Genomic DNA, 16,912 nt, shown 5'->3' with positions numbered 1-16,912 from the left:
AGCTCCTGACATGGAACCCACCAGCGGTCGTAGGTCATCCTTCCTTCTTCTCCCATCTAGAAAGTGATTTCCTCCAGCTTCCCTTTTATTTAGGTTGACTACAAAACTCAGGTTAGCTAATGAGATGTGAGCAGAAGTGTTATGTGAAACTTCAGAGAATGTCTTTTAAAAAAAAATTTTTACTGGAGTATAGATGATTTACAAAGTTGTGTTAGTTTCAGGTGTAAAGCAAAGTGAATCTATTATACATATACATATATCCACTCTTTTTTGGATCCTTTTCCCATATAGGCCATTACAGATTATTGAGTAGAGTTCCCTATGCTATACAGTAGGTCCTTATTGGTTATGTATTTTATATATTGTAGTGTCTATGTGTCAATCCCAATCTTCCCATTTATCCCTCCCTCCCTTACCCCCAGAGAATGTCTTTAAATGGAGAAAGACCTCCATTTCTTTATCTCTTTCCTCATCTTGTTACCTGGACCTCAGATCTGATGGCCGGAGCTCTGGTGTCTATTTTGGAACACGAGGACAAGAGCTACTTCCTTGGAATATTAAAGTGATGAGCTAGAAGGAGCCTGGATCTTCAAAGACTTTTCTGAATGAAGCCATTCTCCTAGCCCTAGATTGCTGTTAGATGTCTGTTATATAATAGAAAAGAATGTATAACTTTATTGGATTTCTGTCCCTCAGAGCTGAACCTGATTCTAACTCATCTTCCCCCCGTGAAAGACATGATGGCTTTTCCTTGTCCTCCTTGGGCCTCACCATTAACCAAGGAGCTGTTGGGAAGCCAAGTTGTCACTCACCAGCCTGAAAAATACCATTAACCACTTCAAAAGATTAGGCCCTACATGAAAGCTGAATGGACAGCCCAAGTCATATGATCTTAGGGGATCCAGGGGGTCTCCCAATTACCTCTTTCACACACATGGTGCCTGAAATTCTATCTTTATGTATTAATTCATAAGATTATATAGCTATGAGAATTCCTACTCAAATGATTCTAGTAGGGGTACTATATTATATTATATTATATTATATTATATTACTTCTTACATTAGCATGAAAGCTTTTATCTTAGAAGTAGAGACTGAGTTAGAGAATTTTAAAGATGAATGGGACCTTGGGGGATCATTTAGCCCAGTGTTTTCAAACTGTGCTTCAGTAAGCCCATGCCTTTCTATGAGGGTGCCTAGGGAATGACATTTGGGCTGAGAAGGGGCGCAAGGGGATGGATGAAGAGCACCCTTTTGCTTTGAAGCCAGGATTTTAATGCTGGAAAAAGTTTTAAAAACCAGAGCTCTCTTTTCTCTTATAGGCTCAAAGTCCAAGGTTGCCAATAGGTTAATCAAGCCTGAATTCAGATGGCCAGTTAATGGCAGAGCCAGACCTAGGATTCAGGTTTTTGATGCTTAGGATCACGCTCTTTCCATGATTCCATACTTCCTTAGGTCAGCTTCAGGTGTGTAGTGAGACACAAGACAGGTCATCTTTGGTGGGAGGAAAGTGAAGGGGGCAGATCGTGGTCTGGGCTCCAGTGGGGATGCTGGGCCGGCAGACGGGCTGGACCCTGGGTGTGAGTGGTCAAGAGCTGACGGGGGGAGAGGAAAGCCACCGGGGATTCCTGACCGCCTTTACAAATTCGTTAAGACTCAACTCTCCCTCTCTCTCCAGCCATAGTAAATACTTCTGTCTAGAGTTGTACAGCTCTATAGTTTACAAAATGCTCTTACAGCTTTACATTTAATCTTCACAGACTCCTCCTTTGAGGGGTAGGTATTATATCTTCCGGTTTACATATGAGGATACCAGTGGGCTAGAGAAGGTAGCTGTCTCTCCTGAGCTCACAGAGCTGCGACCTAAAGCGTGTCACCTTCTGACTCCCCATCCCTAGCTCTTTCCCACCATCCAACAGCATCCCCACACTCCAGGACGCTGTCAGCCACTCTCTCCCGCCTGGCAGGCTTTGCAGCCAAACACCAGAGCGTTCAGAAAACAAACATAATCTGCTTCCTCACTTGTAAGTTGGCCGACCTGTTGCCTGGCTTCTCTCTTTTCCTATGAGCTTGGTGACTGTAGTCATGGGTGTAGCACCAGTAAACCAGTAACTTGTGTTGGGGGTTGATGGGATGGGCAGGAGACAGAGCCATGGGTGATGCTATACATGGTTCTGAATTGGCATTTCTGGGATGTTGAAGGGGCACAGGTCCCTACTCTCTCATTTCTTTTTTCTCAGCACTACTTGGTCACAGCAACAGTGTCCTATTAAAAAGAGGAAAAGGGAAACATAAGTGGAAAAAAAATGCTGCTCTTGGTGGACACAGCGATTGACTCTCCAACATTCATTCCATCTTCAACTCTCTAGCAGCAATGTGGTTTCTGGAATTGACCCCAGCTCTTGGGGAGGGTTCTTAGTAGACTAAGCCAACTATGATAACACCATTGCCTTGTCGGTGATTGGTTCAAGGACCCAGATGTAAGCCAATCTTGTGCGTGGCATCCGTCCAGGGATTATTATGGGTCCCAGGTCGGAGGAGAGTGTCTTTCTCTTTCTTCCTCTCTCTCTCTTTCTCTCTCTGTTCTGCTAATGTCTCAATTATTGCTGACAGCCACTCTATAACCATGAGGACCGCCACGCTTAGGAAGAAGCCTATACTTTACATGGCAGAGCTAAAGATAGAAAGAACCTGGGTTCTAGAAATACTGGTTAGCCAGTTGTTGATCCCACCTCACCTCTAGTTTTTCTGTTATGTGGGAACATAAATTTCCCTATGGCTCCTGTTATTTTACTCAGAAGCTCTTAACTGGTGCACTGACCTTCAAGACACAAGATTTGGGCTTCCCTGGTGGCGCAGTGGTTGAGAGTCCGCCTGCCGATGCAGGGGACGCGGGTTCGTGCCCCGGTCTGGGAAGATCCCACATGCCGCCGAGCGGCTGGGCCCGTGAGCCATGGCCGCTGAGCCTGCGCGTCCGGAGCCTGTGCTCCGCAACGGGAGAGGCCACAACGGTGAGAGGCCCGCATACCACAAAAAAAAAAAAAAAAAAAAAAAAAAAAAAGACACAAGATATATTATCTCCAGAAGTGAGATGGAGTCTCATCAAGCAGCCCGTATTCATGCTCAGTGGTTCCTGAATGACCAGGGGCATGGATTTATGGTACAGCTGGTCAAAGTTAGAGGGCATTCTATGCATGGGAATGTCATCCTGTGATCTCCAGGCTGCACTTCAAGGATAAATGAATCTGTGCTAACCTGTTGACAGTGGATAATGGATTAACATGTTATAATCTATCAGGCCTTTGTAGACATAATGCCTGAACGCAGGGGAATGCCTTTTACAGTGACTCTTTATGTCAATGGAGTAGGACTTTTGCATAGGGCTCTGCCTATCACATGATATGGACCAGGGGCAGCCGCCTACAGCCCTTGGGCCAACTCTGGTCATGCCCATTCGCTTCTGTATTGGGCAATGGCAGAGCTGCCTGCAACAGAAGGGGTATGGCCCATGACGCCTACAGAATCTGGCCTTTCCAGTAAAAGCTTGCTGACCCCCGGTATACAGCACCATCTGCTTGGCCTGTAAGTAACAACGGTCTGGGCAAACCCACCACATAGCAAGGCCAGGCCATCCTACTGGTGACTATGCTTGTGGACGAGGCTCTGCTTTCAGGGTCTTCAGGCAGAATACATCAATCCTGTTGTTTTTCATAGGAAAGTATTGACAAGAAAACATTACAAGAAGTTTCCTTTAGAGAGTCCTGTTTCCACGAATTCCGATTATAACATCAGATCCATGTTCCTCCAGAAAGCCACTCTCCATTAGGTCGCATTGAAGACACAGGAGGATGTGGTCAGGTGCTGCTCAGCTGAAGGTTTCTTTCCAGTACTCCCTGTGCAGCTCTCCTGGGACTGGCCTTTGTTACAGGCACAGATGATACTTCACATTAAATTTCCTTCCATCAGGAGCACTGAACGAAAGCTATCAGAGCCTTTCCCAAGAGCAGGGCTTTAAAAGGGAGGGGGAAGAGAGTGCTTTTGTACCAGGAACCGGAGGGAGCCCTGGAAAGTGAAAAAAAAAAAAAAAAAGTGTATCAGAGACAGGCTCTGAGCTGTCCCAGTGTACAGCGGACCTGCTCCGAGCATGCTTACCGATTTCCATGAATAGCAAACGAGCTGGATGGTGAAGCACTGACTTCGGTGCCAGCTTTCATGAAGCAGTGAGCCTGTGCCTCTACGCCTTGCCTGCTCCCCTGGAAGGGGCAGAGAATGCCTTCTCAAGTTGGTACGGTAATGAGAGATCCATGGTGGGGCTGCCTGCCGACGGGGTGTGGGGCGCTGCAGCAGTGGGGAGGGGTCTGGTGTTGGCAGGGAGCAGGAAGGTAAGCTGTCACATCCGTGTCTTTGCAGGAATTTCTCCCTCAGACTGTTCTCCACCAACCTGCAGATTGATTTATCTAAAATGCAAATCTGAGCATATCATTCCCCTACTTAAAATCTTGCAACAGTTCCGTGGATGAAGTCCCAGCTCCCTGGGCTCCTGCCACGCCCCAGCCTCGTCTCCAGCCACACTGAGCCGGCTGTGCCACGTCGCTGCTGCCCACATGGCTCCTCTGCCCAGCATGCCTCGTCCCAGCGCTCTACCTGGCCAACCTCCCTACCTGTCTCAATTCATGTCAAACACCACCTCCTCTGGACATCTTCCTTGCCATTCGGCCCCTGCCCACCTCCCCACCCCTGACACCCCGATTTGGGTTTACGGTCACACTTATCCTGCTCTAGGGTGCTCTGTGTCTGTCCTCACTGCGCTGTGAGCTCCTTTAAGGGCACAGACTATGACTTACTGATCTCGTTTCCCCGGCATGTCATACAATGCCAAGAACATGGAAGCACCTCCGTCACGGCTACCGAACATCTGGAGCTTTTAGGACCCAGGACGGTGGGCAAATGACACGTGCTCTGCTGTGGCCGTGGCTCTAGGGCTGGGAACCTCCCCTGGTGCTTTAGAAATGGATGATCACAGGGGAGCAGTCATCCCTTTCCATTTCTCAGGTACCTAAGGAACACTGAACATTTCTAGGCAGCTACACTGATAGACATTTTTTGCAATTCTAGCATTATACAGACCAGCAGCAAAATGTGACTCGCGGCCAGCCCTGGGTTGTAGTGAAAAACATTCAGCTGAATTCGTCAGTGCTCTTCCGCAAAGGACAGGACCTGATCCCAATGTTTCTACCTCAGGACTCTGCCTTTAAGGTGAGCAAAGGAGATCCCAGGTCCCTTTTGGACCACCATGTCATCTAAATGTGTTCGTTTTTTGGCTGCGCTGCACGGCTTGTGGTATATTAGTTCCCCGAGCAGGGATTGAACCCGGGCCCTTGGCAGTGAAAGTGCGGAGTTCTAACCACTGGACCGCCAGGGAATTCCCTCTAAAAGTGTTCTGAGTGACCTGATTATAAACCGTGTAGCTGTTTCTATCTGTGGGAATATGACATGCCCGAGGTAGAAATGGATCTCTCTGTGCTGCAATGCCCTGGATGCATAAACTATTATGGAATAATAATAACGTCTCTACCTTTTGAAGCAAACTGGATAAACTGGGGCAAGTGCAGGAGAGGAATACCTGTGCAAACAAAAAATGTTGCCCACCTTTCCAGTTCTACAAGGATAAAGCCATTAGCCGCTGCAGTCACCCACCAACAGTGAGCCCTGAAGAAAATTCAAGATGGAAAAAACCAGGAAGCATTCTGTGCTTTGGATATACTGGCCCCTAGATAGTTAAGATATGTATCTAAAGAAAATTTTCAAGTGATCCCAGATTCTTGCATCTTCCCAGACATAGAAAAGCACTAAAATCATTAACTTGAGATGTCTGTTCTTTGTGATTAGCAGTCATCTTTTGATGTTTGACTACATGTCTTTTCCAGCAAAAAAAAATTTCATGTATCCTGGCTCCTCCCTTACCTTTTGGGCGTAGTTCCTCAGCGCTGTCTGAGCTATAGTCCTCAGTAAGTTTCCCGGATAAAACTTAACTCACAACTTTATGTTGTGCATTTTTCTTTCAGTTGACACCTGGGAGGTGGTGCTGAGACAGAAGAAGGATGTTTCTCAGGCTGGAGATGTGAAGGCCAAAAGGTGACTTCATACCCATGTTCAAGATTATTTCATAAATTATTTTGAACAAAATTCGTACTTCATGAGGGAACTGAACAAGGAGTTTAAGTTATAGTTACAGTCTATAATAATAATTTATTGAAAACAAGACTGATGGCACAGAGTCCAGCGTCTGAAGCTGCCCATGCAAGTGGCAAACCCTGGCTCTCTGGATTACGAGGCCATCCCTGGGCATTTCTAGTCAGTGGCCACAAGACACCCTCATCCCAGACAAAGTGTCCCCAAACCACAAATCTGCCTTGTTCATACAAATATAAAGATGCACAAGAACGGCATGTTCTTATCACCAACTCCTTGAACACATGGGTGGAATGCCACTTACATAATCTGGCAGGCTGCAGTTGTGCCGTTTGTTATAAAACCCAGCTTTCTTTTTCTTGTTTTTCATCAAAATGAAAAACCTTTTGTTTTAAAGGAAAAAAAATCAAGAAAGTAAAAAGACAACCCATACAACAGGAGAAAAGTTTTGCAAATTATATATCTGATAAGGGACTTGTTTTTTTTATAATGGATGTATTTTTTTAAATTTTTTATTGGAGTATAGTTGCTTTACAATGCTGTGTTAGTTTCTACTGTACAGAAAAGCGGATCAGCTATATGTATACATATATCCCCCCTCTTTTGGATTCCCTTCCCATTTAGGTCACTGCAGAGCACGGAGTAGAGTTCCCTGAGCTATACAGTAGGTTCTCATTAGTATCTATTTTATACATAGTATCAATAGTCTATATATGTCAATCCCAATCTCCCAATTCATCCCATGCCCCCCTTTCCCCCTTGGTAAACCCAGCTTTCCTAAACCAGTAGAAACCTCTAAGATCTTTTCAAAATAGGAATCTTTCCATTTTCTATTGGAGACAATGCTCACAGCATGAGTAATGCCCATCAGTTATCAGTTATTTAGCAGATTGTGCCAGTGTTGACATTTATTCTTGGCTTAATTGTGCATGAGTGTGTGTTTTAAACAATGATGCAGCTGTCCCCATTCCCGGCAATTAGGATATAAAAATGGTGTTCGCTGAATCTGGCAAAGGGACCCGTTCTCCACGCGTTTACTCTTTTGTTTGCAAGGCCTTCTGAGTACTTGCTGCAATTCTACAATCAGAATATCAATTTGGCTTAAAATAGAACCATGTTTCCATTAATAGAAACAACAGGGACTGCAGACCTCCATGTTTCAAGATCTTCAGTCTCTGACTCCATCACAGATGCTTGCGATTGTGTGTATGTGAGACACTTCTTTGACTTCCTGTGGAGACAGGTTTAAAATGCCATTAGGATCAGAAAAGCAGTGTCAGCAGAGATCTGGACTATTGCTAATCATCTGCAGAGTATCAAGCGATCCAAATACCTCCCATATATAAGTCCCAGGGCCCCAGTGGACACCAAAATCCACCAGTGCTCAAGTCCCTTACATAAAATAGCATAGTATTTGCATAAAACCTATGCACATCTCTAGATTGCTTATATTACCTACTACAATGTAAATGCTGTGTAAACAGTTGTAAATACAGTTTAAATGCTATGTCAATAATTGCCGGTACACAGCAAATTCAAAGTTTGCGTTTTGGAACTTTCTGAAGTTTGGATTTTTTTCCAAATATTTTCAATCCCTGGTGGGTTGAATCTGAGGATGTGGAACCTGTGGATATGGAGGGCCCACTATACTGCCACGAGAGTCTATCTATGGCTAATGCCAGCATCAATATTCTTCGCTGCTGATTCATGCAGGTGACCAGGCCATGGAGGAGAGAGAGTATCCAGGGTTTAAAGCTGTTATTTTCTCTTGACTATTTTGGCTCTTGGCTGGGTGGGCTTTTTGCTATTAGATTAGCTAGTTAGTATCAGCTAGGATGGGACCAGTTCCTTCTTAGGTCATGGCAAGTCTGAATAAATTCCCTATGAAAAAATAACTTATCCCTTTGGAAACTGTTTAGCAGTAGTCACTAAAGCTGAGCATAAGTACTCCATGCCCCAGCAATTTCACTTCTAAACCCTGATAGCCAACAGATACTCACGCATATATTCACCAAAAGACGTGCACTGGAACGTTCATGGCTGCACCTACGCAGACGTCCGTCAACAGGAGAATGGATAAACAAGTTGCGCTACAGTCCAACAATGGCATACTATAAACTAAACTCTAACACACAAGGCATTAGTTTTCTGTTGCTGTGCAACAAATTGCCACAAACCTAGCAGCTGAAATCAACACACATTTACCAGCTCACAGCTGTGCTCGTCTTAAATCTGGGCCTGGTGTAGCTGGGTTTTCTGCTGAGGGCCTCACAGGCTGAAGTTAAGGTGTCAGGTGCTGAAGCTCAGGATCCTCTTCCAAGTTCATTTGGGTTGTTGGCAGAATTCGGGCCCTTTTTTGTGACTGGAGGACTGAGGTCCCTATTTCCTTGCTGCCTGTCACCAGGAGCCAATGTCAGCTCCTAGAGGCCGTCTGTATCCATGTGGACCCCTCGATCTTCAAACCCGACAATGAAGAATTTCCCTTGTGTCAATCCCTCTCATACTTCATTTCCCTTTCACCAGAAGAAGCTCCATGCTTTTTCAGGGCTCATGTGATCAGGCCCACTGAGAACAATCTCCATACCTTAAAGCCAGCTGATTTGGGTCTTAATTACATCTGCAAAATGCCTCTACAGCAGCACCTAGATTAATGTTCAGTTGAATAACTGGGAGAGGCTGCGAGTACAAGAGAGGATGAGGAATCTTGGGGGCCATCTTAGAATTCTGCCTACCACACAACAGGGATGAATCTCACAGTCAATGGTGGGCAAAGGCAGTCAGACATGAAAGAACATAAAATGTATGATTCCATTTCCCATCTTCCATAAAATGCAAGAAAAGGAAACACTGATCTTTGGTGTTAGAAGTCAAATGGTGGTTATTCTTGAGTGTGTAGTAACTAGAAAGCTGCAGGAGGGGATTCTGGGGGACTGATAATGTTTTTGTTTCTTGATCTGTGTGCGCCGATTACGTGGTGTATTTAACTTGTGAAAACTCAGCAAGCTGTACATTTTTAGAATAATTTGGATTTATTATTTTAAAACAGACTCGTTTGGTTTTTCCAGGGAAGCGTGCATCCAAAGACAGCTATAAGTGTTGGTACCTGATGTGAGTGGAGAATAAGCAGGAAAGGAAAGGAAACAAGAGAGTGCCTTGCCTGGCGTGATGGTGATATACCTTATGCACACTGCGGGCAAGGGCCAACTAAGTGAAGAGCTAGGACTCTGTAAACTTGAGCCTGCGTGCTGGACCTGCTACATAATTTATGTGGCCCATTGCAAAGTGAAGTACTGGGCCTCCTTGTTCAAAAACTGAGAATTCGGAGACGGTAAGAGTGGAACGTTAAGCCAAGGCTGAGGGTGTGGGTTACGGCACTGGTCCCACTCCCTGGAAGCCAACCCTGCCTGTGGCTGTGGGAGAAAGAGCTACCTCTCGGATTCCAGTCTTTGAGCTTTGAACCTACTGACTGTAGACTGGGTTAGCCGGAGCCTAGGAGGTGCTAACTCATTAGTACATGCAAAAGCAAGCACTTTGATGTGCAAGACACCAATCAAATGTGGGGATTATAATAATAACGGACCATCTAAATGTTTATGTATTATTTCTTTCGTTGGCTGAAATGCCTACTGACAACCTCATGGATAATATGCATTTGATACATAGATAGCACAGGGTCCACTTTAGCATGAATTCCAAGACATTGGTGGAACCCTAATCATGAGATTTAACCATGTGTTCTTTGGTCTTTTCAGTTCAAAGAGCAAACTATTAAATGCCGAGACCAGAATATTGGAGTCTGGGCATTTCACCGTCAAAGTTCTTTTTCTTGCTGAGAGATTCGCGTTCCAGTCAAGTTCCAAGCTGAAGCCCCGACCTGACTCTAGAACCTCCCCGACTGGCTGGAGGGCCCTGGGAAGGGGCGCCCTAGAATCATCCAGTGAGGGCTACGTGGTGACCGCCGGGGGCACGTGACTCCCAGGCGGTGGAGACTCGCAGCGCCAGGCTGCCAGGGCTGTGGCTGGGCGTGCGGGGTGGGGTGCGGGGGGAGGGGAGGAGCGGGGAGCACAGTTCGGGGTTAGGATTTCTGATGCGGTACGGCTTTGGCATTGCATTTTTGTTTATTTTTCCCTGGTGTGCACTCTTGAAGCACAGACCTTTCTAGACAGTGACTTACTAAAGCTTTGGGGGACAGTGGCTCCCGAAGGCGGCCAGCTGCCTGACCTAAGATTTACGAGTGGTTCCAAGGATGAGACAAGGTCCCAGTGTCTCGGTGACAATGAGGTCTTTGACGAACAGGCGGGAGCTGCGGCTGGGGAGCGGGTGGAGACCTGTGGCCCTGGAGGAGAGCCCCTGAATCTCTTCCCTGCTGGAGTGGGGCGCCCGGGACGCGGGCGGGCGATCCCGGAGGCCATCAGCATGCAGGAGCCGCGCGCTCCGTCCTTGAAGGGCTACCCGGCTGACCTTGCTCCGCTTTCTCCGGAGAAATCTCCCCGAGAGCGCGAGGACGCGGCCGCGGCGGTGACTCGGTGCCTTGCGCGCCGCATGCAAATGCTCCCCTCCAGCCAGCTCAGCTCCGCAGCCGCGGTTTCCCTTCCTGCCTCCTTTTTAAATTCCACGATTCAAACCCGGCATTTTCCGCTCCACGCCTCCCCCTTTCCATCGCCCGCCTGTCTTCACCCAGACCGTCCGGGTGTTTTGTCCCCTACCTCCCATCTGCAGAACTGAAGGCCGACCTTCGCGCTCCTTCGCTGCGGGCCCGGGGATCGGACGTGGCCCGTCAGGGCCGGGCACTGCGCTCGAAGACCGATCCGGAGCCCGCCCGGAGGGGGCGGTGTGCGGCGCTCTCGGGCGCACAGGCGGACCTTGCCCGTGTCCCGCTCCCCATTGGCCGCCACCTCGGCAGGAGGGGCCGCCCGCGCTCAGGGCACCTGGCGTCGCCCCTCCGCAGGGAAATCGGAGGCTGCCGGCCGCGGACGCCGGGAGGGAGAGGCATCCGGAGGGAAGGCCCGGGGCCACTGTCGAGTTCCCAGAGGCCTGCCCTGTTCTGCCAGCCGCCCCGCCGCGGGCGATGCTTGGATGCCCCTGCTCCGTCTTCGCCAGCCGGAAACTTTGCCCGGAGAAGTCCCCCACCCTCCTGACCGCGCGGAGAGGCGCCTGGTGGGCCGCGCGCCCCCGGGGGCCCCGCAGCCCCGCGCGTGATTGCGGGGGCCCCCAGGCGCCTGGCGCACGCCGCGCCCCGCCGTGCGCGAGCGGCCGCCAGGATGCGCTACGCGGACCCCTCGGCGAACCGGGATTTGTTGGGGAACCGAACTTTGCTCTTCATCTTCATCTGCGCCTTCGCCTTGGTGACCTTGCTGCAACAGATCTTGTATGGCAGGAACTACATCAAGAGGTAAGAAAGTCCGAGCGCGGGTCGGGGTGCGCGGAGCCCGCGGGTGAGTCCCCAGGTGGCGGCCGCAGCATCCGCCTCGGCGTCCCCGGGGTGAGCGACCGTGGGGTCTGCATTTAGCCTCGAGCACCGCCGCGTTAGGTTCGGGTCGCCGCGTTAGGTTCGGGTCACCGCTCTCCGAAGCGCATCTCCCCTCCCAGCTAGAGGAGAACGCCTGCCCAGCGCTGGCCGGAGGCGCCCAACAACTTTGTTCTGTTGTGAAAAATGGGGGACAGGTTTGGAGTTCGGAGCGGCGAAGCTGACGATAAATCCATGTGAATGCCCTAGCGGCCGCAGGGGTCAGATCGATGTCCCCAAATCTACAGCGCCATGGCCATTTGGTTGGAGGGGAGGCTGCCGGGTGTGGAGGGCCCCAAATCGGATAGGGTTACCACTCGAGTCCTGAGCTTTTGTGGGGGCCCTTAGGGGAAAAAGCATATTGTTCCCCGCAGGAGTGCCGGGTTAGGTTGGGGGGATAATGGGCTAGGACGATGCGACAGAGATAGTGAATCCTTATAAACCAGTAACCACTGGATCTGTGAAACTCACAACCTGATCGCTCTGAAACAGATGGTTCTTTCTCTTCCTTACGCAGAAGGTCAGAACTGCAGCAGAAGTTAACCCTCCCCTCCTGGGCTCTCCTCCTACCCCACCTCATCCACGGGCAAACTCCATTAAGAGACAGAGCAGTAGGGGGTTCGCTCAGAAACTCGGGCCCAGCCTCAGTCCCTGTGTGCGTGGAAAATACACGGAAATGCCAACCGTTTTCTTCTGCCTGCCCTGCTGGCTGAGGGGAACAGCTTCGGGTTACTCTGCCTGGTTTCAGGGCTTGGGGAGAGGGCTGCCCCAGGATCCTCCCATTTCAGAGCCTCTTTTGGAAAGAACCCACCTCTCTTTTCTGCTGGAGGTTTTTCCTTTGCTGTCAGTTGTCTTCCTAATCTCGCTGCCCCTGCCCGGCGAGGCTGATAGAAAACAAAATGCCTGGCTAGCTATATAAACATCCCGTCTTCTCTAAACTTCTAAATAATAAAACAGTTGTTCTCTTTTCATCCTTTGGATTCCACATCAGTCACTTGTGCCCCTAGTCTGGGCGGCACGCAGGGATGGGAGAGTGACATTGCTGCTGGGCCTCGGCTCACAGTAGGAAAGCCAAGCAGTTAGGCTATTTTCCGCTCCATGTCCCAGAGCCGGGTAGGATGAGGCCCCTTGGCCAGGACATTTGTTTCCAACCAGCCACTGCTCCTGACCTTCCCAGAGAGCGTTTTTCTCTGGTTGAGGGCAGCTGACGAGCTCTGCCTGGTGCTGGTATCTTTAAAGGACATTTTCAGAGAGTCTCCCGGCTTGCTGGAGCCCATTGGGCCTGCTGCCCCCCAGAGATGACCCTGCTGGGCCCCAAATGGCCTGCTTGCTGCATTTGCTCCTCAGCAGGATGGCTGTGGGTTCCTACCCCCTGCTGGCACCTACCCAGAGCTGCCGGGGCTGCCGGCATCGTTGCCGCCTCATCAACAGTGGGAGAATATCTGTGCCCACGGCAAACGGCAGCTCAGCTTCTAAGTGCTTGCCCCGGCAGGCCCTGCCTGATCTTGGGTGGATGCGCCGGCTGCCCGGAGCTCAGCGGGCATACGGGTTGCATCCCGTCCTCTCACACAGAGACCCTGAGCCCCTCAGTCTCAGAGGCCGCCTCACAGGCCTCACGCCAGGGACCGGATGAATCCAATCCAGCAAGCAAAAGTTGCGTGCATTCAATCCTGGAAGGGCACCATGGGGCCTTTAAAGAAGACGATGTGGTCCTGGTGTTCAGGGGGCTTGATGTCTACTTGGGGAAACACAATGGCCACAAATGAGATAGGAATGAGTGTTGAAATGTTTAAGGCGGGCGGCACCACTGGGCTGGAGCTGTTAGGGAAGGCTGCCGGAGAAGGCTTGACCTGAGTGGGCCCGTGAAGGAAGGAGAAGCTTTGGGCAGGTGAGCGGAAGAGCACGTCAGGAACCGAGGAGGGCAGGAGCAAAGGTGCGGAGATGTGGCACCGCCTCCCCGCACCCCTCCCAGGTTGACCCTACCTGGGCCGTCGTACTTGGCTTAACCTTTGGTTAGCTGCTCCCGGAGGCTGTCCTGACCCTGAACCAGGTTGCGGCTGCCACATCGGAACAGGAATAGCGAGCGCCTGCTCCCCTATCTTGTTTCCTACACATCCCACCACTGTAATGAATCGACTTGATGGGATCATTGGTCTGTCTCCTGTGTAGAAACACTTGAGTGTTCCTCTAGCAGATGTCCTGGAACAGCCTGCATCAGAGTCACCTGCATGGCCACTGAAATGCAGATTCCCGGGCCCCTCTCTGGGGGTGGGATCCAGTAACCTGCTCTTTTAACAAGCTCCTCAGATGATTTGTAACAAGTCCTCTCTGCTGCTCTAGGCCCGTGGTTCTCAATAGAGGGCAGTGTTGTTCCCCAGGCGACGCCTGGAGACACTTTTGGTTGTCACAGTGGGGAGAGGAGAGCATCTGGCATCTCGCAGGCTGAGGCCAGGGATAGGGCTAAAGATGCTGCAATGCCTGGCCCGTCCACGACAAAAGACTTATCCAGCCCCAAATGTCAGCAGTGCTGAGGGGGAGAAACCCTACCCTAGATGAAAATTCCACGAAGTAGGGGTTCAGTCTGTTTTGTCCCCAGCTGTACCCTGAGCGCCAAATATGGTGCCTGGCACATAGTAGGTTCTCAAAATATTGGGTAATGAAGAAACGACTGAAAGTGGTGTGTGCGTGCACACGGGCAGGGGTGGTGATCGCAGGGACACAGTGAAGATGTGGCTCCCACTGGCGTGAGGGGGAGGGTATTGGGTCAGCGGCTTCAGTGAAGTGCTTTGAGGATTGGGACGGACAGTTGGGACTTGGTTCATTAGGCCACAGGGAGCCACATGTGGTCCTTGAGTAGAGTAGGGATGTGATCAAAGCCTTCTAAGGAAGGGGTAGAGAAAGGGAGAGAAGGGGAGGCTGTTGTCACAGCCTGGTCAGAAGTGAGGAGAACGTGGTGCTGGGGGCAGATCTCCTTTGGAGCCAGGGATTCATTTGTCCATTCTTTGCTTCTGCGCTGAGCTGTGTGGATGCATTCGGCAGAGCCTTCATTGTTTGATGTGACACAAAGAGCTCAGGGGCACAAAGAGGGCCAGCTGTTCCGGTGAGAATCAGGGACAGATTACACCCGAAGGAAGTGGGGGTGTGAGTCAGTCTGCATTCTTTCTTTGGGCCCCTGGCTTCTCCCTGTGCTGTACGGGGGACACTTCCGGGAAAGGGAGCGGAGGGGAGACGGAGGGGAGGAGGAGGGAGGAGCAGAGGAGGAAGGTGGGGCAGCGCAGGTGGCTTAGTGGGCTCAGGGTCTCTACAGGAGAAGGTGCACTGTATGTGGATGAGGAGGGAAAGGCAAGAAACAGAGCTGTGAAGTTTGCCCTTGGTGCTTCTTGGCTCCACATCTGTTCTTGATTGAACAAATCCTTAACGAAGATTTCCTACACGCTGAACACCACAATGGTGTGCAAAACAGACACAGCCCAGGGTTCTCGGGAGCTCACAGTCTATGGGGAAGACAGAAGGACACATAACACATACACAAGCCACACTGGAGGTGTGGACAAGGAGCTCTAAGGATGTGGAGGGAGCCATAGTGAATCAGGGTGTCTTCAAGGTGCAGGGAGACAGTTGAAGGAGGTCTTAAGGAAAGGGGAATGACCCATAAGAACATGGGAATGTGGAAGGATGGGGGAAGGCACCCAGGCTGAACAACGGTAGAAAGGTGCAGGGGAGACTTGAGTAATTCTTCATATCTCCTATATAGCTGGGGGGCAGGGTGGGGCAGGCAGGGCCGGGTTATGGAGAACCAAGTGGGAAATATGTGAGAAGGAGCTTGTCTGGAGCAAAGAGGGTAACAAGTTCGAGTCTAGATCTGCTCAGACCCTGCAAGGCTGGAACTCTCCAGCAGCTCATTGGAAAGGAGCTCGGGAACTGTGGGTGGACAAGAGCCAGGCTAACAATGGAGATTTTGGAGTCTCCAAGCATCAAAATCAGCATTTTTCCAACTTTTATGATTGTTATCCACAGTTAAGAAATATGTTATACCCAGGGATCCAGGACACACTCACATACACATCCATCTGAAACAAGCATTTTGTGAAAGAATATTTGGCCTTATTATGAGAAATTCACTTTAATATTTTCTATTCTACTTCATTAAAAAATTCTGTTTCATTTCATTTAAAACATAAATTCAGCCTTAAAAAGGAAATTCTTTTTTTTTTGTGGTATAGTTGTTTTGCAAAGTGTGTTAGTTTCTACTGTACAAAAAGGAAATTCTGATGCATGCTACAGCATGGACGAACCTTGAGGATGTTATGCTAAGTGAAATAAGCCAGTCACAAAAGGACTAATATTGTATGGTTCCACTTATATGAGTAGTCAAATTTATAGAGACAGAAAGCAGAATGGTTGCCAAGGGCTGCAGGGTGGAGGAATAGGGAGTAAGTGTATAAGGAGTACAGAGTTTCAGTTTGGGAAGATGAAAAAGTTTTGGAGATAGAAGATGATGATGGTTGCACAACAATGTGGTTGTGCTTAATATCGCTGGACTGTACACTTAAAACAGTTCAAATGGTAAATTTTATGTTATGTATATTTTACTGCAATAATTTTTTTTTTTAATTCTGGGGGCAAACCACTGAATTGATTTTATAATCTGTTGGTTGAAACCCTTAGTTAGAAAAACACTGGCCAGTGTGATGAAATTGGATGAAATCACCCAGGAGAGAGCAGAGTGAAAGGTGAAGATGGGCAGGGGCACAGAGGAGAGCCTCGAGGGGTACCTGCACCTAAGGGCTTGAGAGAGGAGAGCTGGCCAGAATGTGTTAATATGTGATATTATGTGTTAATATGTGATATTTGTTTTTATGTGATATTTGTTAATATCACATAAATGTGTTAATATGTGATATTTGTTTTTCTCTTTCTGACTTACTTCACTCTATATGACCGTCTCTAGGTCCATCCACCTCACTAGAAATAACTCAATTTCGTTTCCTTTTATGGCTGAGTAATATTCCATTATATACATGTACCACATCTTCTTTATCCATTCCTCTGTTGATGGACATTTAGGTTGCTTCCATGTCCTGGCTATTGTAAATAGTGCTGCTATGAACATTAGGGCGCATGTGTCTTTTTGAATATGGTATATGTCCAGTAGTGGGACTGCTGGGTCATATGGTAGTTCTATTTTTAGTTTTTTAAGGAACCTCCATAC

At 49.0% G+C, this 16,912-nt stretch overlaps 2 long non-coding RNA genes across 5 annotated transcripts; one reads left to right on the top strand and one right to left on the bottom strand.

Annotated features, from left to right (window-relative positions):
- Positions 1-1,022: 1,022 nt before the first annotated feature.
- On the bottom strand, positions 1,023-11,038 carry LOC114485578 (uncharacterized). 4 transcript variants are annotated; one of them, XR_008616909.1, is made up of 7 exons: positions 8,400-9,263; positions 8,195-8,240; positions 7,345-7,425; positions 5,967-6,087; positions 4,155-4,443; positions 3,614-4,064; positions 1,023-2,268 (listed from the first exon to the last, which is right to left on the bottom strand). It is a non-coding gene; the product is annotated as an uncharacterized lncRNA (long non-coding RNA). The 4 variants fall into 4 exon arrangements; XR_003678989.2 differs by lacking the exons at positions 1,023-2,268; positions 3,614-4,064; positions 4,155-4,443; positions 5,967-6,087 and adding an exon at positions 10,928-11,038 and having other exon boundaries at positions 6,665-7,425; positions 8,400-8,584; XR_003678986.2 differs by lacking the exons at positions 1,023-2,268; positions 3,614-4,064; positions 4,155-4,443; positions 5,967-6,087; positions 8,400-9,263 and adding an exon at positions 10,901-11,038 and having other exon boundaries at positions 6,671-7,425.
- On the top strand, positions 4,437-9,319 carry LOC129391965 (uncharacterized). The gene is made up of 3 exons (XR_008616910.1): positions 4,437-5,258; positions 6,068-6,137; positions 9,260-9,319. It is a non-coding gene; the product is annotated as an uncharacterized lncRNA (long non-coding RNA).
- Positions 11,039-16,912: the final 5,874 nt, after the last annotated feature.

This window comes from Physeter macrocephalus, unplaced genomic scaffold (genome assembly GCF_002837175.3).
Source record: "Physeter macrocephalus isolate SW-GA unplaced genomic scaffold, ASM283717v5 random_1150, whole genome shotgun sequence".
Lineage (NCBI taxonomy): Eukaryota > Metazoa > Chordata > Mammalia > Artiodactyla > Physeteridae > Physeter > Physeter macrocephalus.
The sequence above is the reverse complement of the archived record's forward strand: the minus strand, read 5'-3'. Positions and strand labels throughout refer to the sequence as shown.